We start from the raw sequence: 22,902 nt of genomic DNA, 5'->3' as shown, positions 1-22,902 counted from the left end.
ACCGTCCAGCTGGCTGGCAGTGCGCATACATTAGAAATTACATGACGGCAAATATGAGGAAGAAACCTATTAACATATTTTCAGTGAGGAGAGATAGCCATGTTCTGGGAGTAAGAGTTACGTAAAAGAGAAAAAGTGAAGTAGAAATTTCAGGAAGTATGCCTGGGTGTTTGTGTTGTGTAATACAAACCGTTATATTTCTCAAGGTTAAAACCAGCATAGTCTTGGACCAGGAGACTTGGTATATCCAAGCACGACTTTTAGTCTTACTCTCAGTATATGAGTTGCCCTAGGGAAATCTCGCTCAAGATTCAACATGAAGAATTATGTTCGGTAAACATTTTCATACGGAAGTACCTGCTCAAGCTTTGGTAAATAAAAGATATGTAACATTGGCTAACTGAAGTTTTGATAGAAAAAAAAAAAAAGGGACATGGAAGACTTTTTGTAAAGAAACTGAATTATGTGGGTACTTAAAAAGAGAATGACACAATCATGTAAATGATCTTAATGTTGGCCTCATACTCTGGCTATCAAGAAGTCAGCAGATAATGTATCTGGCTGTAAACGAATCTTGAGTATGTACAGAAGCACTAAAGCAACTGTAGTGCAAGCACTTGTTTGGTCCATCTTTATTAATCTCGACGATTGAAACTTTCACAAACCATATCCAAACACGAGTATATATATATATATATATATATATATATATATATATATATATATATATATATATATATATAAGAAGAGACTTAAAACGAAAGAAAAACTGCGTATACATAATTACAAATGAATCGACAGCCTAACAGATATATGTTCATGTTAGTGGATGGATAGATATGGTTATAGATACCTGTAGATGGATACTTAGATGGATTATGATTGCTAAACTGATTTATGAATATAATCGAGCACCATCACCATTTCATACTGAATCAAGCGTGACATGAAACTTGTCAGTAGGACCCCATTAGAGTCACGAATAGGATGAACAGCGTAACTGTAATCGCCGCCAGGGTTCCTCCTCAACCACATAAGCTACAGCGACGCAGCTGCAAGAGCAGATTATCCCAAGAGTTGCTCATATGAGAGGCTGTACGTGGGCAAGTGAGGTCAGGTGTGGAATGTTCCACTTGTGTCATGACGCCGCTCAAAAAGTTTCGGATTTTGAAACATTCCGGATTTTAGGGTTTTCGAATTAGGGGTGCTCAACCAGTATTGGTAAATGAAGCACTCATCGACCACTAATTAAGTAGCGTCTCTAATATTGATCACTTGTATGACGGTTGGTCAGCAAGATCATCCACATCAGATCATATCTACCACGTAAAGCAAGTAGAAACGAATATTGCGATAGATATAACGTCGCTGTGCTAATCAGCTTAAATGCAGACTGAAATCGATCTTAAAAGGTCGACCCAAAGTCTGGCTCCTCTTCCCCCTCCTCTACTACCCCTCCCCCCCCCAACCACAACCAACACCCCCCTTTACACCCCGTGATGCCTTGTGTGTAGCCAGACGCGTGTGCTGGGCGAGTGAGGTCAGCTGGGTCCGGCGGGGATGTAAGCTAGTAGGTCATCTTTGGGCCTTTCACCGCCGACTGGAACGGTGGGGTAAATGGGCAACTGGCAGTCGACTGGACATGAATCTGAATGACGGTTACCTTGTGGTTCAAGTGTTAATTGGGCAGTAATTAGTAGGGTAATGGAAATATAAATCTTAGATTTGCAACATTCTAATGGGTGATTACGTAAGGAATACATACTTTTGATGGGCAGTAATATAAGGATTGCATAATGTTTGTGGGCCGTTATGTAAGGAATACATAAACAGTTGTTGATGGGTTGTTGTATAAGGAATACATACTGTTGATGGGTTGTTGTATATGGGATACATACTGTTGATGGGTTGTTGTATAAGGAATACATACTGTTGATGGGTTGTTGTATAAAGAATACATTCTGTTGATGGGTTGTTGTATATGGGATACATACTGTTGATGGGTTGTTGTATAAGGAATACATACTGTTGATGGGTTGTTGTATAAGGAATACATACTGTTGATGGGTTGTTGTATAAGGAATACATACTGTTGATGGGTTGTTGTATAAGGAATACATACTGTTGATGGGTTGCTGTATAAGAAATACATACTGTTGATGGGTTGTTGTATAAGGAATACATACTGTTGATGGGTTGTTGTATAAGGAATACATACTGTTTATGGATAGTTGTATACTTCTCCCCATACTATTACTCTATGCTTCAAAAATGTATCTTCTTAGGGTTTTACATATTATGCTGTTTCACAATTTTCCTGAACTTCTCTGACGACACATCTCGGATCTAGTAGCAAATTTTGGTTAGAAGGCCAGACAAATGATATACAGATACATGTAATAAATTTTGAAAACTTCCTAAACATTTCAGTGACCTAAATACTCTAGTGGTGTAGCGATTAGCGCTCCTAACAGTGATGCGTTCATGGGCCGCTCAGGGTCGAGCACATTGGTTCGAATCCTGAGTGCGGTGGTTGGTCCGCAGTCAACCCAGCTGTTCATCCACCCCAAGGGTAAATGGATACCTGGCTCAGCCTTATATATATATATATATATATATATATATATATATATATATATATATATATATATAGTATATCGTTAATAGGATGGCCTTGATTAGGGCCTCAGCTGGCCGGGCCGTCTCAGCTAACATCAGAAAGCGGCTGTCTGTATTGACCAGAACGTGTAAACACATAACCACTGCGTAAAAGTCATCTTTGACCTGCACTTTTGAGGCCTACGGAAAAAAAAAATACCTAATTTGTATCCAGTCATTCAGAACCTGATCCTTTAAGTGGTTTCATCAGATGATATAATGTTCTGGCAGTGTCTTGAAATATTGGAAGCCTCTTCTCTCTTGAGATGTTTCAAAGCAGATTACTAGATAACTAGATAACGTCGTTGGTGTAGACACCAGCAGCTGCCCCTACCCCCTCACACCGGATCTCATGACTACTCTCACTTACCCATCGCCAGCCACAGTACCAACACTGTATACTTTTTAATTTCATCTAAAGCAGCTCAGAGGAAAGTGTCTAAAATGCGGTATACCACAACATTGACAGTATACTCGCGGTTCGTTAAAGCGTCGCCAGTATATTCGCGCTGTGTTAAAGCGTTGCTTGTATATTCGCGCTATGTTACAGCGTCACTAGTGTATAATCGCTGTGTTAAAGTGTTACCAGTATGTTTTGATTGTGTGGACTTTCCGTGGTCCAGCGACACCTTGAGGTATCCGTCGTGATGGTAACGAAGCTAATTTTCCCGGAGTTTCTAATTCTCCATTTTCTCTCTCTTTTCCTCTCTCAGCTGAATAACAAGTTATAATGTGGAGGAGGCCTTCATGCACATTTCTTCCACTTTACGTCTGTGTAGCTCCACATTCCTTTTGATGATAACGAAGAATTAGAGTTCTTTATTCTTGTTAATAGTCGATAATCTGGACAGGCAGGTGCGGTTCTCATGCTGACAGTGTGCACTACCACCTGCTCCTTTCCCGAGACCTCTCTCTCTCTCTCTCTCTCTCTCTCTCTCTCTCTCTCTCTCTCTCTCTCTCTCTCTCTCTCTCCGTGTCACCAATGGGAGCACATAAATTAATTAATGAAAAAGAATGCTTTATTGATTCAGGTAGCCATTCAGCTGAAATTATACAGTTGAGGAATTACATAATTGGGGATCATAATACTTACCAGTTAAAAGAACTGAAGATCAAGGTGGGGATGGATACTTATTCGCTTTGGATGAGCACAAGAGCGAAGTCCACTACATAGTACCGAAAGTTTTGGTTTTACAGAGCAAATGTTATGGTTTATACATGGTGTAGATTAGTTGACATTGGCTAAGATGCGGTAGGTTTGTGTTGACATACATTACATAGTTAATGTTGAACATGAAGTGATGTAAAGTTACGTACTTGTTGAACTGCTGTAACACTGTTGAAACTATTATGCATTTACTGGTGAACATAAAGTGATTCATATTTTCACGTTGGTTTTATTACAGTAATGTAGTAGTTGACATACACATAACTATGGGAAAACTGTGCTGTTTGCTTGCTTAGTTGTGCACTTGTTCCTGGATTGTTTATGAGGTCCACAGCAGTAGATGTAGGACAGTTCTTGTATCTGTGTTTATGAGGTCCACAGCAGTAGATGTAGGACAGTTCTTGTATCTGTACAGCACTGGTTGGTACAGTGTAATTGTTTATGAGGTCCACAGCAGTAGATGTAGGACAGTTCTTGTATCTGTACAGCACTGGTTGGTACAATGTAATTGTGGTGACGGACGTCGGGCAGGCGATCTCCCCTCTCACCCTCGAAGAAATTCTTACCGAGTCGCTGAAGTAGTCAGTTGGGTTGCAATTTCAACGCTTAGAGGGCTGAAGAATGTGTCAGTATCATGTTGTTTACACTGAGGCGACCGCAGCTCCGACATATTGTCATATGCGGTTGCCAGCACACCACTTACCTCCCAAACTAGATAGGGTTTTGAGGGAAGGTAGGTATGTGCTGCACGAGTGGGATTCTTTGCCTTCGGTCCAGCAGGCTGGCGAACACTAGTGATGTTGGTTTAGCAGATGTTCACTAGAAAGAAAAAGGAAAGTATGATATAGACGGAAAATGTTTTTGTTAATCATAAGAAACTGTGAGGTTTGAAATCCTGATTATAGGTTTTTCAACGCAGAGTCGTGTCTGGGCATAGCGATTAAAGCCATGGTGTAAATAAACACTTGCGGCCTACTTCCGCGGCTAATAAACATCTTTATGATGAAGGTTTTAGATGTCTGTCGAGTGAGTCCGTGTTCGACTGACGTGTTCCTGGGTCTGGCCACAACAGAATGTTAAGCAGTGTTTTATAAGATTATGCTAATGACAACGAGTCTTTCGTTTATGGTAATCATTCAAAATATAAACAGTGATTATCTTTCGTCTGAATATCGGATAAAGTCAGTACTTAACCTTGATTAACGCAATAAAGCCAGTTCTTATTATGGGTTAATTGCGGAAGTATTAGCTGAACGTAAATGTAAAGTGCGAATGTGTGCGCAGGTTTTCCCCTAGTGTTACGAACTGAACGTTTGCGTTGGCATCACATTTCAAATGTCAACCTAAACCGTACTAGGAGTGCTGGGCCAGTTTACCTGGTAATGACTTGCATGAGATTTACATGAGAAAGAGAGAACAGGAGGCCTGATTGGCTGACGACTGGGTGGTCTGGTAAAAAAAAAATAAATCATCGCCAGTGAGTTCTTGCAAGTTATCAATCTTATTTCTTTTATTTATGTTGATAAAAATCATTTCAGCCATTCACGGACGTTGATATGTAGGTTTTATACATGGTTACTAGCGAGTAGAAGTTGCCAGTTCCATAAGATTCGAGTCATCTACCATTGTGTCTTTCAGCTCCTTGTGTTGCCGTAGTCTTTAGGCGTCTTTCAACAGTAGCTCTTTGGAGTAATTTAGATCGTTTCTGAGTTCGTCGTCAGACAGCCAATTGCGTTTATGATATTTTTAAAGGTGATATTCTGCCTCACTGTGTATCACTTGGCAGAGCCGAAGCTTCGTGTATTCAAAGGTGATATCCGACCTCATTGTGAACCACTTGGCTGAGTCGAAGCTTCGTAATGAGTGAACCGCTTTTCCTGTTAAGTACGTAAGAGATAACTCTTTTTATTCATCGCTTGGTCAGATCAAGTGTTCATTGCCTAGTTAAATCATGTATTTTTTTCCGTTTCGGGAAAACTTTACTGTTATTGCGAAATGAATAAGAGGTTTTATAAACTTCGCCCATCAGCATCTGCATTATCGAGCAAAAACTGTTTGTGTAATAGACATTCTAGAATATTTCGTTTGATTCCGAACGGTCCTTCATTAGGAAGTCAACAACAGATGCGGTTACCACATTACATTTAGTACATCACAGGCGTGTTGTGTGTCGTGTCAAGTAATCAGTGTTCTTTGAGAATAGGAAAATGTGGTTTTCCCAGGATTTCCATTAAGGTAATTTCATCAGATGTCGAAAGTATGTAGTAAAGCAATATTGACAAGTGTCACGTGCGGGACATTTACTTCATTATTTCTTGAAAGAAGTGTTGAAAGGTTCATGTTCATAATACAACGTTATGATTTGCTTTTGACGGAAAGTCAGGTCGTCAGCCTTCAGTAAAATATAAAGTACAAAACAGCTCATAAGGCGTCTGTATTTTTATATATTTTCACATTTTTTTTCTCAAGGATTTGCTTCCATCATTGTGGTTGACGTAAAGATGTCGTGTAGCTACACAACGAATCCAACCGTAGAATATGATATTTCTGTATAGTGATAGTATAATGTAATTGATTACAAAAATGTTTCTGTGTCGTGTTTGGGTTGTTATCTTCTTATTCCGCGAATTCTAAATGTCAAAAGTGGGGAGGGCTGTGAAGATCAAGGAAAACGAAGCGTTATTGTAAAGCATTTGAAGCATATCCAGAAATCGTCAAAGCACATGAAAACCTAACCTAATGTCTTCATCATATCTACACTTACTTATTTTAATACGGTTTTAAAAGTATTATTTTTTGTTTCTTTTCCTCAGTACAGTAAATTTGCTGCCGTGTGCATTCAGAGATCTTTTCATCGTCTTCATGTGAATGTTTATGAATATATTTTTCCTTCTATTCTGTAATGACTAACAAGAAAATAAAGCATCATGGATTAACTCGAGCCGAGTTACTACCTTTCGTCTTGCTAAACTTGTCATAACTGTAGGGCTTTCCGCCAGTCGAATTTGGTATCCATTTATATGCAAATCAGAGAAGGGATGAATAAGTAGATGAACTGTGCGCCGTCTGCCTGCGCTTAGGATCAAACCCTAGCCAGTGAACTAGTTGTAATTAATGCAAACCACACCACAGAAACACCTACACTATGTCGTAGGACGGAAAAAAGAAAACCCTTGAAATATTTTTTTATTCTCCATACAGTATTCCACAGTTGCAAAAGAATTATATTTCGCAGACGCATGGCACCGCAGAGTGAATCTTTTACTAAGAAACTTTTTTGCATAGATTTTCATATTTTTATGTAATTAAGAGGTCCACACCTCGACATTAAGTCCGAATTTGTTGAAATGTTTACTGAAAAGGGAAATGTTAGCTGGAAATTTAGGGAAGTTGGTGAAAAGACTAGGAGACAGGAAAGTGCAGCCGAACGGGAAAGTAAAAGTTTGCAAAGAAAAAAAAATTGAAAACGTTTTCCATGAACTTGACCCAGCAGTTCGTCGCCCTGTGCCAGTAATGAACGCAGACTGTTACGTCTGCTGCTAGTTTTCGAAGGTTTTCTTGAGCCTGATTTTTATGGACTACCGGGACAAGTTAATTATGTTAAAAACGTCTTGCACAGCTGGAAAATGACTATTTACCAGATTCTCATGAGCACGTAGTTAGGTGAGAGAATTTTGAATTATAAATGTGTCGATCAATATTTCTATATAACGAAGAGCTGAGTGCTGCTGCATACGTCAACACATCGGAAATGACTTCCAAGTCATTCCAACACAGCTCTGCACCGCTGCCCATTGATTGTGGCACCACGGCGCGTTGATCGGTAATTTTGATGCGCTTAGTCCGTATCGTAAGAACTTAACTCCTTTCCTCTGTGCACAGCTACAGTGTGCAGTAGGCGCTGACCTTTTAGGACCTATTATGAAGTTATATTCATGGTGAGCGTACAGTTTTTCAGTTTACAGCGTCCTTTTACTTCTTTGAAATGACTGAGACTGCTAGCCAATGTATACGTGTTCGAAGCTATCGTAAATATCAAGGTGATGACAGTTATCCAAAGGTTGTAGACTCGTTAAGAGCAATAGAGAGTAGAGAATTATGTGAAAAACAACTAGGGTAGTGGTTAGATATTATTTTTCATGAGTGTAAGAAACAAAAGACACTAGGCATATTGCTCAGGTAACCCTTGAAACCTCAATTTCCAGGAAGAGGATAACAAAAGGATGTTCAAAGTAGATAGAAATTTATAGTAAATTTCATTTTTCAATTTAAATGGGAAACGAGTACTGGTGTTATTAGAAAAATTTACAAATATAAAGTTGATCGTGATTGATTTATTTAAGATAGAGTAAGAAGGAGTGCCATGGTATAATGGTTAGCGTTCCTGACCGTGACGCATTCAAGGGCCGCCCAGGGTCGAGAGCATAGGTTCGAATCCTGGTTGCGGCAGTTGACAATCCAGCTGTGCATCCACCCTTGGGGGTCGGTCGATAAACTGGGTTCCTGGATCAGGCTAGTGTATATATATATATATATATATATATATATATATATATATATATATATATATATATATATCCGTCTCAGCTAACATTAAAAAGAATATATGTTTTATCGTCTAAAGTTTCTCCCGTATGGTTAGGCTGAACTAATACTACTGCTGTCGTGGCTTCTCTGAAAATTACTGATGCATGCTTGTCCGATTGCAGGAGTGAATCCCGTCTCGAGAGGTCCCGACTCACGGACTATACCAGCAAGCTCCCTGATGGTGCTTCTCAAAGTAAGTTATTAAAGGTTTCCTCTCATGTAACTCATGAGAATAGATGTGATGGCAATAGATATTGTTGTAATAGAGAAAACGGGAGTTTGCGTTCACTTGCAAACAAAGTAGCTGGAGACAAACCACTTGCAACAAATGACCTCTTCAAGCTGTATCCCAGTTTATGAAAACTAGAAAGATGAAACCGGATGGTTGTACGAATGTGTAGGCTTCCATGTCTTGTTTTGCTTTCGCGCACCATGACTGATTTGTGCCGGAGACACTGGCATATTTATTGTGCACCCCGTGATCAACCTGTTGACCATGCGTCACACACAAGCCCGCCCAGGTTAGAGTCCTTGGTCGAGCAGTAGGCTCAAAGCTAACCCAGCTGTATATCCTCCCTTGAGGTTGTTTGGAATAGGTTATAGCCGTAATTCATATATAACCCAGCAAAATGGGGGTTCCTGCAGTTTCATGACTGCGTGCCATATTAATAGAAGCAAAACGAAGGGGTACTTTCGAGTGAGAAGTTCTATGACGAAATTACATTCATTATCGTACATTGACAATGTTACGACCTCACCGAAAGTGAACGTTCACCCCTTACCTAACCACATACAGTCTTGTGATGCAAGTTGTGTGTGTGTGTGTGTGTGTGTGTGGACATGAGCAGAACACTCAGCTGTCCGTGCTATCCCGGATAGTGAAAGGGATGATAGATCATGGGAAGCATGATTGCTGATTACATTATGCTTTTATTTATATGTTTATCGATGCGTCATTATTGAATCGTATGTATTATTTCTGGTAATGGTAATAGTAATTGTCATTATTATTATTATTGATATTATTATGATGATTAATATTATGATTATTACTGTTATAAGTAGTAGTAGTAGTTGAAGTATTATGATCAGTATTATGATTATTACTGTAGTTATTATTAGTGTTATGATGATTAATATTATGATTATTACTAATTATTATTATTATTATTAGTAGTAGTAGTAGTAGTATGATGATGATGATGATGGTTAATATTGATTATCAGTTATTATAATTATATGATGACGATGATGATGATTAGCATTGTGATTATTAGTTATTATTATTTTTTTTTTATTTTATTATTAAATTATTTTTAAATTATTTTATTTATTTATATTTTTTAATTTTATAAATTTTTAAATTTTATTTTTTTTATTTTTTTTTTATATATTATTTATTTATATAATTTATATTTTTTTTTTTTATTAAATTTTTTAATTTTTTATTTTTTTTATTTTAAATTTTAATTATTTTTTATAATTTTTTATTTTTAAATTTTATTTTAAAAATTGATTTTTTTAATTTTTTTTTTATTTTTAATTTTTTATTTTAAATTTTTGTATTTAAAGGGGTATTTTTTTTTTTTATATTTTTTTTTTTTATTATTATTTTTTTTATTATTTTATTTATTTGTATTATATTTATTTTTATTTTAAATTTTTTAAATTTTAATAATTTTTTAATTATTTTTTTTAATTGAATTATTATAATTATAATTTTATTTTAATTTTTAATATTTTTTTATTTTATTTATTTTAAATATTTTTTAAATTTATTATTTATTTTTTAAAGATTATAATTTTTATTTTTTATAAAGATATTTTGATTTTTATTTTATATTTTTATTTTTTTATTATTTATTTTTATTAATTATTTTTTTTTTTTATTTATTTTTTTTTTTTAAAAAAATTTTTTTTAGAATTTTTAATTTTTTTTATAAAATTTTTTATTATATATTTTTTTATTTTTATATTTTTTAAATTTTTTTATTATTATATTATTTTTTTTTTATTTTATTATTTTTTATTATTTTTTTTTTATTTTTTTTATTTTATTTTTATTATATTTTTTAATTATTTTTTTTTTTATATTATTTTATTTTATATTTTATTTAATTATTTATTATTTTTTAAAATTTATATTTTTTATTTATTTTATATTAAATTTTTTTTTTTAAAATTTTTTATTTTTTTATGAATTAAAAATTTTTTTTATATTTATTTATATTATTTTATTTTTTTGAAAATTATATTTTTATTTTTATTATTTATTAAAATTTTTTATATTATTTTTTATTATTTAATTATTTTATTTTTATTTTATTATTTTTTTTTATTATTTAAATTTTTTTATTTATTTTATAAAATTTTATTTTATATTTTATAATTTTTAATTTTTATTATTTTATTATTTTTTTATAATTTTTTAAATTTTTTAATTTTTTATTATTATTATTAAATATTATTTTATATTTTATATTATTTTTTTTAATTATTAATTATATTATTATTTTATTTTTTTTAAAATTTTTTATTTAAAATTAATAAAATTTTTATTTTTATATTTTTTAATTTTATTTTGATTTATATTATTTTTTAAAATTTTTTAATTATTTTTATATATTTTTTGATTTTTTTTTATTTATTAAATTTTTTTTATTATTTTTTATTATTTTTTTTTTTATTATTATTAATTTTTTTATTTTTAAAATTTATTATTTAATTATTTTTAATTTTTTTTAAATTTTTATTTTTTTTATTAAATTTTTTAAATTTTTTAATTTTTTTTTAAAATTAAATTATTTTTTTTTTATTTTTTAAATTTTAAAATTATTTATTATTTTTATTATTATTAAAATTTATTTTTTTTAATTTTTTTTTTTTTTTTTTTTTTTGTTTTATTTTTTTTTAAAAATTTTTTTTTTTTTATTTTAATTTTTTTTCTAATATTTTTAAATTTTTTTATACTTTTTTTTTTTTTTATTTTTTTTTTTAATATTTTTTTTTATTTTTTTTTTTTTAATTTTTTTTTTTTTTTTTTAAATTTTAGAGCCGTACTGCTATCTTGTGGTGCTGTTCTGTTTTCGTGTTGTGGTGGTTTTATTTTGTTGTGGCGTTCATTTTTCGTGTGGTGGCGTTCTTTCGTTAGCCACAACTTATCATATCTTCCTCCTCCTCCTCCTCTTATGATAACGTCCTCCTGCAATTTTACCCTCCCTGCGTACCTACCTCCTCATGGGTCTTCATATTCTGTCTTCTGTCACGAGTTTTTGGTTGTAGGGCTTTGGCATTATATTCTTTTGCCATTTTGTATTTTTCATCCCAGGCTTTTTACTGAACTGGTAATCTTGCTTTTTCTTTTGTATTCCTAGACGAAAATTGTTTCCCTTATAAAACTTTCGCTGGAGGATTTCAAGTTATGTCCTTACTAGCAAGTTGATATCCTTAAACTGTTATAATGGAATCAAGTTCACTTGCTTGCTATCTTGTCTGATATATATTAGTATTGACTTTCTTTGTGCTCCAGCATCTTGGCTCTGCACGCCATCCTCTCATTCACTGATGCTATTTTTAGTGGTTTCAGCCTTGCCTGACGACATCTATATTCCTCTATATCGCCATCTTGCTCTCCTTGTGCTGTCATCTTCGTATCTCATGCTAGATGTACTCTCTTATGTTATCAAGTTGATTGTTAAGGTGTCTGTTTGTTCTTTGATGATCATCTCTTTTGGCCTCAGCTATCTCCCTGTTCTCTCATCCTATTCCCCTGTTCTCTAATGCTATCTCTCCCTGCTTTCTGCTACTATCTCGTTCCCCTCGGAATATCATCTTCCCTCTGATGTTTCTAATGCTGTCTCAGCTCCCTGATGTACGAGTGTCGTGTGATGGTTCCCCCCCTCCAATGGGCCGGAAATGGCCCAGTTATCCCACCCTTTGGGCCAAGTGATGTGTGCCGGCTGCACAGGAAGTTGTCGTGGCATCATTATCCTGTAATGCCCGTGACTTACTGATACCCTCGCCTGTTTCTCTGTACGGCAGTTCCCCGCCCAGGTGATAAACAGGGAATCTCTCTCTCTCTCTCTCTCTCTCTCTCTCTCTCTCTCTCTCTCTCTCTCTCTCTCTCTCTCTCTCTCTCTCTCTCTCTCTCTCACTTCCCTTTTCTTTCTCTCTTACTCATTCTTTCTTTCCTTCTCATTCTCTTTCACTCTTTATCTTTAACTCTCTCCTCCCTCTTTCCCATTCTCTTTCTCCTGTTCTCATTCTTTTCTTTCTCCTCTTTTTATCTCTGTGTTCCCCTTTCTCTTATATTCTCTCAGTATCACCATTTCACCAGCCCCTCCTCTTGGTTCTCTGCTTTGACATACACACGTACGTGTACTCCCTTCCCTCCCCCGCCAGGCGCTAGCATCCTTCCCACAAGTTGGTGTGATATTATCTAGGCGGGCGTGGTCCGCCGCTGCCCTGGGCTACAGTAGTAATTATCTCCCAGGCAATTTGCCACTTCCCTCCACCTGCCAGCCCGCCGGACCCGTCATATTCTGCAATTTTCCCGCCCCATCGCAACCTTTCCACTGCCTGTACTTTGCTCTTACTTTCTAGTCCGTCCCCTCCATGCCTGACTTGTTTGCTGGCTGGCTGGTTCGCTCGATGGCATACTGGTTACTCCGTTCATTGGATGGTTTGTTTACTGCCTTGTTGGCTTATTTGCTGACTGGCTGGCTTGTTTCTTGTCTGGCTGGTTGGTTCATTTGCTGGCTGTCTCTTTCGCTGACTGGCTGACTCGTTTGCTGGCTCGTTGGTTTGTTTGTCTGGCTAGCTGGCACATTTTCCGAGTGGCTGGATTGTTCGTTGGCTGGCTAGGTTGTTTACTGACTAGATATTTAGTTTGCTGGCTGGCTGGCTCGTTTGTTAGATGGCTGGCTGACTCATTCTCTGGCAGTCTGACTGTTGCCAGACTCGTTCCTTCGCCGTCTTTATCCTCATCTTTTCCGCCCCCTACCCTCGTGTGCTTTTTCTCTTCTCCTCCTCCTCCTCCTCTGTCCTCTTTCCCTCCCTAATATCCTCTCCTCTTCACTCCCTCACTGTCTTAAGGGCCACATATGATACGAGGGTGTGTATGATCTCAGAATTGTCCTGAACGCTTGAAGACTGTGTTCAGGAACTTCTATTGGCGGTCATAACTTGATGATGACGGCCTGGATGACGGTGAAAGTTGATAGGCCTAAAGACCAAATAACCAGTCAACCTGACCATCCTCTCCCTCCGGTCTGTCTTTCCTAGACCTGACCATCCTCTCCCTCTGGTCTGTGTCTTTTAGTGTTATAAGAGGTTTGCCAGAATTTATGATGAGATAAAGTTGTACACGAGAGCGGGAACCTTGTCGCATCTGATGTGTTGTCATATGGGATGGAAAAAATGTCAGGGTATACTGAGCGAATGTATGGGAAGCTAGGGAGATGAATGAGAAGGTAGCAATGGAGAACGAGAGACTGGAAGGATGTGAGAGAAAGAAACAAAGAAGGCTGAACAGAGAAGTACCTGGGAAAGACACAAGACCAGATGGTATGTGACGAAGTTACCAAATGGCAAACAGTGATAGTAACTCGTATTCCTACTTTAAGATAGATGGAAATGTTGGAACAAAGCAGAAGGGCGTACAATGGAAGAACGGGGTTACATGGGATAGTGTGAAAAAGAGGAGTTAGGAAGTAAAACATAAAACTAAATAGGGACGAAATGCGAAGATTACATAGAGGAAGGTGTATAAACGGCATGGGAAGAGGAGAATCGACAAAGTAACGATATTAAGATAAAGGAGGGACGAGTAGCTGTTACGATCCTACACTTTGTTTCATAAAGCAGCAAGATTCACATTGTTCCATTGTAGGATTAAACATGCTAGCAGGGCTGACTGCTGATGCTTCCACTGCTGCCACACCCAACACACTATACAAACTAGAGCTAAGTGTGTAACGAGGTGATAACACTGGTGATGGTGCAGGTGTGCTTATGAACGAAAAGCTGCTGTAACCCACCTACTGACCCACTGGCCACAGCCTTGATCACGTAACCCACATTACCCTCGAGGGAATCCGTAGGGAAGACAGTGCCAAGCGAGATGTGCAGGTGGAGCGAAAGTTTAAAAGAAAAGGACCTCTGGTGACCTTTACCCTGCTGCTGGCTGGAGTCCCTCTAGCTCAGATTCTTGTTATGTTATCGTGTCGGTGTGAAATTAGTTCCTACCCAGCGGTGACACCTATCCGGGGAAAATTGGTCCCTTCTGAATGTTGATAAGACGAGAAATTCTCTCTTGTTCTCACCAGCTGCGCCAAGGTGAAAGAGAATGACCTTACCAAGAAGTGTCCAAGGAAGGGCTCGTCTCTCCCAGATCTTGTGTCGATGAGAAGTGATCCACTCGTGCTATTATTCGAGAGAAAACTGATCCCTCATGAGTAATGTATAAGGTAGAATTACTTTCTCCTAACAGTTGCCTGAGAGATAGAACTGGTTCAAACTGACTAGTACTTGAGAGAGATGAGTTGTTTCTTTGTACCTGATTTCTGAGAGGGAAGCATTGTTCCTTATAATGTCTGGGAAGCAGAAGTGGTCCCTCCTAGCTATAGCTTGAGACGGAAGAGCTAATCCTTCCTAGCCATTACCCGTAACAAGAACTTGTCCTTCTTGCTGTTATCTCCGTAAAGTATATAATCCTGGTTAACGATTATTAACTTAGGCGGAGAGGAACGTTTCAAAGCAGCAAGGTGTTCTGGAGGGGGGGGGCCCCTGGTTGTCTGTACCTCCTGACCGAGAGTGGGAAGTGCTCGCCATCATCCTCCCGCGTCACCCCTCCAAATTTACCTTCCCTCATCCCTGACTTGCATCTTCCAGACTCTCCCCTTATAGCATCCCTTCTTGCCCTTTCCCAAGGTTGTCCCTTCGTACGGTACACCTTCTACTGCCTCTGTTTCCAAACTTCGCTCCTCTTTTGTCTGACGAGATCCATCGTCTCGCAAGATATGTTGTGTGACCTGGATGTTAGATACCTTCAGGCTCTGTAAGCATGTTTATCACCCATGAAAAAAAACACAAAATGACCGTCCAAAGTGTGCATTTAACATGCATAATGTAACTCGTGAGCATATTTGGTTTCGTCTTTCAGGATTTTCTTATCCAGACTTGGAGGCTGTGAGCAGAGAGTTATTAGGAGAACATCCATTTCTTAGAAGAGTCTCTGTGACGCAACCGGGCAGGTCATCTCGACAAGAAAACTGAATTTAGATGATGATGGGATTTCTTTGTACTCGCGTGAGACACATGACGCCGTCAGCTTCGCCTGTAGCCCGGCCTGGGCAAACCCCCACCCGCTTCGGGCGTGTGCTACTATTAATCAACATCCTCACTCCATGGTTCACCCTGATGCTGGCTGTGTGTGCTGGTTATTTTGATTTTTTTCTGTTTTCGTGTGTTTTCTTGGCTTAGTTATTGGTGAATGGGCCTCATGCGTGCCTTTATTTGGAAATAGGATATTCTAATGGATTTCAATACTGACACCACAAATTTTCCTTTTTTCACGATAAAGGAAACCTGTGTTGCTCAGAGCAAAGTGAAAAAGACACGGATCACGAAACTGCGTCATAGTGGAGCGAAGCGCTTGTATCTCAGATGGCAAATTAGTAATCCCGTGCGCCACACGGTTGACACGGACTCGACGCCACCATTTCCTCCTCACTCCCATCGTGGTTCATGAGGTCCGTGTCGTGGGGCACAGGACTGGCCAGCGCGCGTCATCTCACGGTTCGAAACACTTTTAGCTTCATTAACTCGACCGAACCACTAGGTAACGCTTGACAGTTCATCCATCGCAGCCAACACGACGGTCAGGTACGTCTCTCCTGCTTCTCAGCTTATCTCTGCTTTGCATCGTCTGAAAGTAACGCTTCACACACGATCCGCTTTCCTCTCGCTGTAGAAAAGATTGTCCCGCCTAAGATGCCTCTCATTATGAGACTTAAGAGGGATTATTGCCGCTTATCATCTTCCTGGGGGTCATTCATAACAGCACTAATGCTGATGTTCTCTCAGGCAAGACTAGGGAAGGCCCAGCACATGACTTCCTTGCTCCCCTCTCCTTAGGCGACGCTAATAGCCCTCAAAAGACGACGGCACCATAATTCATTTTGTGAACTCATTTCTTCTCGACGCCATTTATTTCTTACATCTTGTCACAGCGAGGCTGCTCCTACACCTCTGGATGGAACATGCTCGTTAAAACGATACTTCTGTCTCCGCTAAAAGGTCGGTAAGTAGGAGGGCGGAGCCGGCTAATGAAGGGGAAGGATGAGGGTTTGTTTTCTTTCTGCTTTTTGCCCCGACTCTTGTGGCGGTCCGGAAGGCAGGTGTTGAAGGCTGAAACTTTTGCGTCTGTCGAATTTCTCTTTTACTTCCAGCTGGAAACATCATGTTCCTAGATTTCAAGATGTTGCTGGTCCCTGAAGACTTGAAAATTTCCTCTTTGTCAAAAGGTTTGTGGTCATTTCTGAGACAGTTAATCTCACTAATTCCAGAATACAGCTTCTTGATGCTGTATATGAGTATTTAGAACGAAAGCTTCTGATTTAGAAGCTTAATGTTTAACATACTACCCGGCTGGGAGGTCGTCGAGTAACAGTGTTCTCACTCTGTCACCGAACTCGCAGGTCGTCTCTGCTGCGCAGGGAAGTAGGCCGCTCATGACCATTAGTTTTGCATGAGGAACAGGAATGCCATTAGTTTTGTGAGAAATGCCAGAATATTTGGAGAAAATGATGACTGTGCAATTCATTGAACTTGCCATTTGTACCGTTAATCTCTGTGTGATGCGTTTTTGTTCGATTAATCAAAAGATTTAAGTTGAGTTATAAGTAGCTAAAGACTTTGTATCAGCAGTAGGTAAAGCCTTTGAATCTAGATTACCCACCGTCGTAATGGACACCAAACTCGTCGTCTCATTACGCTGTCCCTAAGAGAGATTATTGTCTCGTCATGCGCGTATCAACTTTTATATCTTGGCCAATTTCCATGACACTGTGAGAAAAATCATTGTAATTAAGATCATAGAAAAAAAAGAGGCAAATGAAGATAGAAAGTAATGATAGAGCGGACTTAACGAAGTGGCCGCTTACTCGGCCACACATGATTAACCTCAGGATTTAGGTGGCTGAGACGTGAGACTGCCGTGGGAGGGTTGTCCAAACTGGTGCGATGTGGTTTTGTGTGAGAATGTTGTGCAGCGGTCTTCTCGAAACTGTTTTCCTAATGTCTTGTAAAACTATTTCGCTGCGGTCTTTGATACTGCGTGCTGCGTTCGTCAGTCAAAAGTATTGTTGTGCGTTCGTCAGTCAATAGTATTGTTGTCATTTGCTGCTCACAGTGCTGTATGTTGTCTTATGTTGTGGACCAAGGTCTGATGTCTAGATAATTGTAGCACTATCTCCTCTCTGTATTGCCATCCCACTGTCTACTCTCTAAACCGATACACTGTGATCTGTTGTCTGAACAGCACTGTCTCAGTTGTCTACTGTTTAAACTGTCACCGCTGTCTAGACTACTGGAGTGCTTTGTAGTTCTGTAAACAGGCATATCACCATCTCATACAGACACTTTACTGCCACAGCTGATCAGTACATTTATCCATGCACTTTACGCAGCATTCATCGCTGCTGCTCGCCATTTTACATGCGCAGATACGAAACAAAGAAGAATTTTCTACACACACACACACTTGCCCAGCGGAACGATCGTTGGCATGTTTTTCATTCGTTCCAGAGAGGATGATCTGACCAAAAAAAAAAGAAAAAGAAAGTCATGGCATTCAGTAACCTCAGGACGTGACTTGGTGACTCTTGACGAAGACCGTAATAATCTGCAACTCCTCCAGGACGGTGGCTCCTGTTTCTGTCGTCTGATTTGTGTTTGAAACTCAACCATAGTTAAGGCTTTGTTACTCAACAGTCTATGCGTCATAAGATTCTCTCATACTGTGAACTGGGTCACATAAAGGTATTTAGTTATTTGGCATTCAGCTTAACCGACAACCACTGGGATTGAAGTTCATAAATTCGTAAACCTGCTCCAAGATCAATCTTGCTCGTCGCAGTATGGACGCTGAGAGTCTCTAGAAAAGCTAACTTCGACGCTCTTAAAGCCATCATGTCACTATTGATGTCTCTAGCACTTCTTAAACGAATCGACATCATTAATATTTCATCCCCATAACTCCTGATTTCTTCCCTGCCATTCTTATGTGGTAGAGAATGATTTCAGAGACATTCGCTTTCTTTGCTGCTCAGGCAGCTACAGTCATTACACTTGTTTGTTTGGCCGAGCATTTCAAGGGGAAAAGCGAATGTTAATGGTATGGCTGGTCTGTTTCTGGCGGAATTTTCGATGACCTTTTCTTCTATGGGAGGGATAAGATAATGGTTTTGCACAGTTTCTTATTGTAATTCTTAATTTCATTGGTTTTCTTTCCAACAGTCCACAACCCTGGATTTTGACCTAACCCTTAAGAGCTGAGTCCAAGGTAGAGGTGTTGAGGATGTAGTGAAAATGCCTTTGTCAAGAGTGAAGTGAACTTAGGTTTATTAAGGATGTACTGAAGATGTGTTTGTGGAGGGATAAGTGAAGCTGTCTTTGTTAGAGGGCGACTTACTTTAATCGATCAGAACTTATTGCTTTTCTCTTTAGATATTATTTTCCATCTTTACCATTCGTGAACATGTGACAGTCTTTACCATTCATGAACATTTGACAATCTTTACTGTTCATGAACATTTGACAATCTTTATCTTTCGTGAACATTTTATCATCTTTACCATTAGTGAACATTTGACCATCTTTACCATTAGTGAACATTTCAGATAATCTTCAGCTCAGACACGTGATGAACCTTGGGCGTTCACTTAAGTTTTATGAAGTCATAGTATTACTTGGTGAACACTTCGTCGCTTGAGATCCTCACTGTAATGGTAGACCATATTGTACCTGTCTCCTCAGTCAGACACCACAGCTGCGACACGAGCAGCGAGGCGCGACACCTTACGAGGATGGCTCTTTGTTCCCCCTTATCACGGGCTTCCGTGTTAGTGGTCATTAGCAAGGCTAGCAGTATGTCATCATAACCCTCTTCACGCCTTCAGCTACCACCTAGTTTACACCTCTGTCAGCCAGTTATACCTACACCCCGTATCCACTCTTGCCAACCCCGTCTACCATTCTAAACATAGAGTGCTGCTAAACCACACCATTTCCACTCACTATTCCACACATACACCTGTGCTATGAAGCCCCCTTTTTAACCAACCAGTCTGCATATACACCACTGCTATACCACTCCCGCAAATTCTCCTCTACTCTAATCTCACTCTCCTACTCTTCCACATCCTCCATTATTCAGACTCCGTTTGCTCCGCTCCATACAACCTCACAGGACTTCTTTCCCTGTCTCATCTGTTCATCACTATCCTAACGTTTGTGCACCTTCCCAAATACAACCAGTAATAATGCTCATAATCAATAATAATAACCTTAGTATTTATATAAATATTTGGATATATCAAATGAACATTTCATGGATTAATAACTGATTGTAATATGGCAGACTTGAACATTTCATGGATTAATAACTGATTGTGATGTGGCAGACTTGAATGAGTATGCTGTAAGATGAAGGAAAATGTGGCGTTCATCGAGACCAAGTAGCCAAAGCAATGTAAATAAACAAAGGTTGGCTTTTGGATTTCATGGATAAATAGATTCAAACCTAGAAGAACCCAAATCTAACCTCTGAATCTGTCCTTCTTTAAGCTCACCAAAAGAAACTTAGTAATAGTTATGTTACCCATGTAAATGACTAGTTCATTTTCTTTCATTTATTTATTTTTTGCTTGAAAGAAAACATGTTAAGTATACTATTATATTTTTTATGTGGAAGGCTAGTTGCATTTTAAACCCCTAAGTGAGGTTATTATATGCTCCAGCATAGTTAACTGAAGGTACCTTCAGTAACTGATAAGAGAGAAGAACGTTCTCCAATGAATTAACATAAAACCTGAAGACCAGCTGTCAGCAATAAATGGAATGAAAATAAAACGGCAGGCCGTGATATGCTTTATCCAAGAACAATGAAAGAGGTGAAAAATGAGATAGTTAAGCTTATGACTGCCTTTTTCAATAGCTCACTTGCTACGGGAAAAGTTGTAGATGAATGGAAGTTTGCCAGGGTAATACCGATATACAAAAAAGGTAATAAATTGTTGCCCGGATATTGAAGTTGAAAATCTTATGGAAATCATTATTCGAGATAGAATTGTAAACCTTTTAGTGGATTACCCCTTAATAAAACAATTCTTTGCATGGTTTTCGACGAAATTTCTCATGTCTGACAAATTTGCATGATTTATGATGTAATCATGTACAACAAAAGTAGAGCACTTAATGTCATTTATCTAGATATTCAAAAAGCTTTCGTTAAGGTTCCACATCAAAGTGTACTTGCAAAACTCAAGTCACTGGCACTGATGGGGTTGTAACTCGGTGGATAGGTAATTGGTTGACTGGACGCCAATTCTTAGCAAGAGGAGCATGCGTGTTCGAGAAGGTCCAGGTTGCGCTCGATCTTATAAAAACAAATGCATCTGACTTGGCCTCAAGATCAACCCAGCAGAGTCAAGAGCAATGGCCCTCTGTGCAGCCAGCCACAACACACAGGATGCTCTACCAGAAGCTAACATTTAAGCCACAGTTAGAGTATTTCCGGCATAAGGCCAAAAGCGGGCAGAGTCTCATGAGGTCGATCATCATTCCAGCTACTGGTGCCAACATTTACGCCATCAGATTATTAGTGGATTTCTGTGCCCCGGTACTCACTGAATTGAGAGACGAACAGGTGACCAAGTTGGAGGTAATCCAAAACAACGCCCTTAGAACCATGCTTGGGGCACATTTATGGAAAAGATCTGCACTTTACAAATGGAGACCAAGCTACAGTATGAGCCAACACTACTCACCATCTGCAGGCAATCTCATACATCAAGAACATAGAAGACACTGGCATCAATGAGTACACTGATCCATCACAGTGGATTCCCCCTCACCCATCATTGCAGTCACACCACTCAGAGATGGTAGGTCCAGTGTCCAGCTCAGTTGCCATGGCTGCTGTAACACCACCACAAGTAGCATCATATTTCACAGATGGCTCATTAGACCAGAGGGAAGGAAGGCCCAGAGCAACCTTCCACACTCAAGATCAGACTCTTGTCTGAAGACTAATGGATGGCTGCGCCACTCCACCAACAGGGCCAATAGCAATATCCAAAGCTCTGCAGCATGCATTGATGGAACACTCCAAGCCTGTTGTAATCCACACACACTTCAACACAGCCATACAAGCACTGCAGCACTCATATCTAAGAGACATGATCAAACTCATTTCCTCTATCCTTGTGACACTCCAAAGCTTCCAGCTTCAAGAGCACCAGGTCGTCCTCCATTTGATCCTCAACCACGTAAAAATCGAGAGAAATGAGATTTAGGACAAGGCAGCCAAAGCAGTCACACATTTTGCAAACATAAAAGTCTCAGTGAGCCTGTGGCAAACCAAAAACAACTTAGAAATACAGCAAGGCTTCCCAGGAAGAACTTCCTTGATGTCTTCAACGATACCTCCAATTCTGCTAAGTGATACTTTGTGACTGTGTGAAATCAACCACCACATACATTAAACTTTGTCTACAAAGACCGTAGTCAATCTTCATTGTCTTTGATTTCGGTACAAAGACACAGCAGATTGTCAATGAAGTCATCGGGGAATATGCATATTGTCAGGAGCCAGCAGCAAGCCCACTAGAACAGTACGTAATTGACTGCCAGGTGATGCCATTGTCTCCAGAACCGATAATAGGACTTCAGAGAGGAAGAACACAGGATACTCACAGCCTCATTAGTGGTTTAGGTCCCAGACTTGCCACATGCAACAACTACGTGTCATCAGGAGATTTCCTCCTCCCAGATAGTATTCCCAGCAAGAGAGGTTCTCATGAAATGCAGCCTCTCTGACTCCAGGGAAGCCACCACTCTGAGCCTGACCAAGTCCAAGAGTTGGTGATGGTGGAGAGGCCTGCGCCCACTTGCATGCCTGTTTTGTCTTTTCTATATCAATGAGCGGGATCAACTGACAATGTCTACTGGGTTATCCAATCATTCCTTCTAGTCTCTCTCTCTCTCTTGTCATTTTCTGAATCAACAGGAAGAGTTGGAGCACAGAGCTCCAGTCAGAATCACTGAAACAGTTGTCAAAGGCATATATTCACGTCATACTAGATGCAACAATATTTACAGCAAGACATTTAAAGACTTTTAGTCAGTCTTGAGCTGCAGCCACAATTGCTTCTTTTTCTTTTTCTTAGTTTTGTTATAGTTTTTATTTCACTGAATGAAAGAGAAAA

The 22,902-nt window shown here is 38.6% G+C and overlaps 1 protein-coding gene across 1 annotated transcript in view; it reads left to right on the top strand.

Annotated features, from left to right (window-relative positions):
• sav (scaffold protein salvador) overlaps positions 1-22,902 on the top strand; it is a 1,023,444-nt gene that overhangs the window by 847,111 nt on the left and 153,431 nt on the right. Inside the window, exon 17 of the mRNA XM_071685935.1 lies at positions 8,536-8,606. The gene's annotated coding sequence lies outside the window, so the exon portion shown is untranslated. The remainder of the gene's footprint in view (positions 1-8,535; positions 8,607-22,902) is intronic.

This window comes from Panulirus ornatus, chromosome 41 (genome assembly GCF_036320965.1).
Source record: "Panulirus ornatus isolate Po-2019 chromosome 41, ASM3632096v1, whole genome shotgun sequence".
Taxonomy (NCBI): domain Eukaryota; kingdom Metazoa; phylum Arthropoda; class Malacostraca; order Decapoda; family Palinuridae; genus Panulirus; species Panulirus ornatus.
The sequence above is the reverse complement of the archived record's forward strand: the minus strand, read 5'-3'. Positions and strand labels throughout refer to the sequence as shown.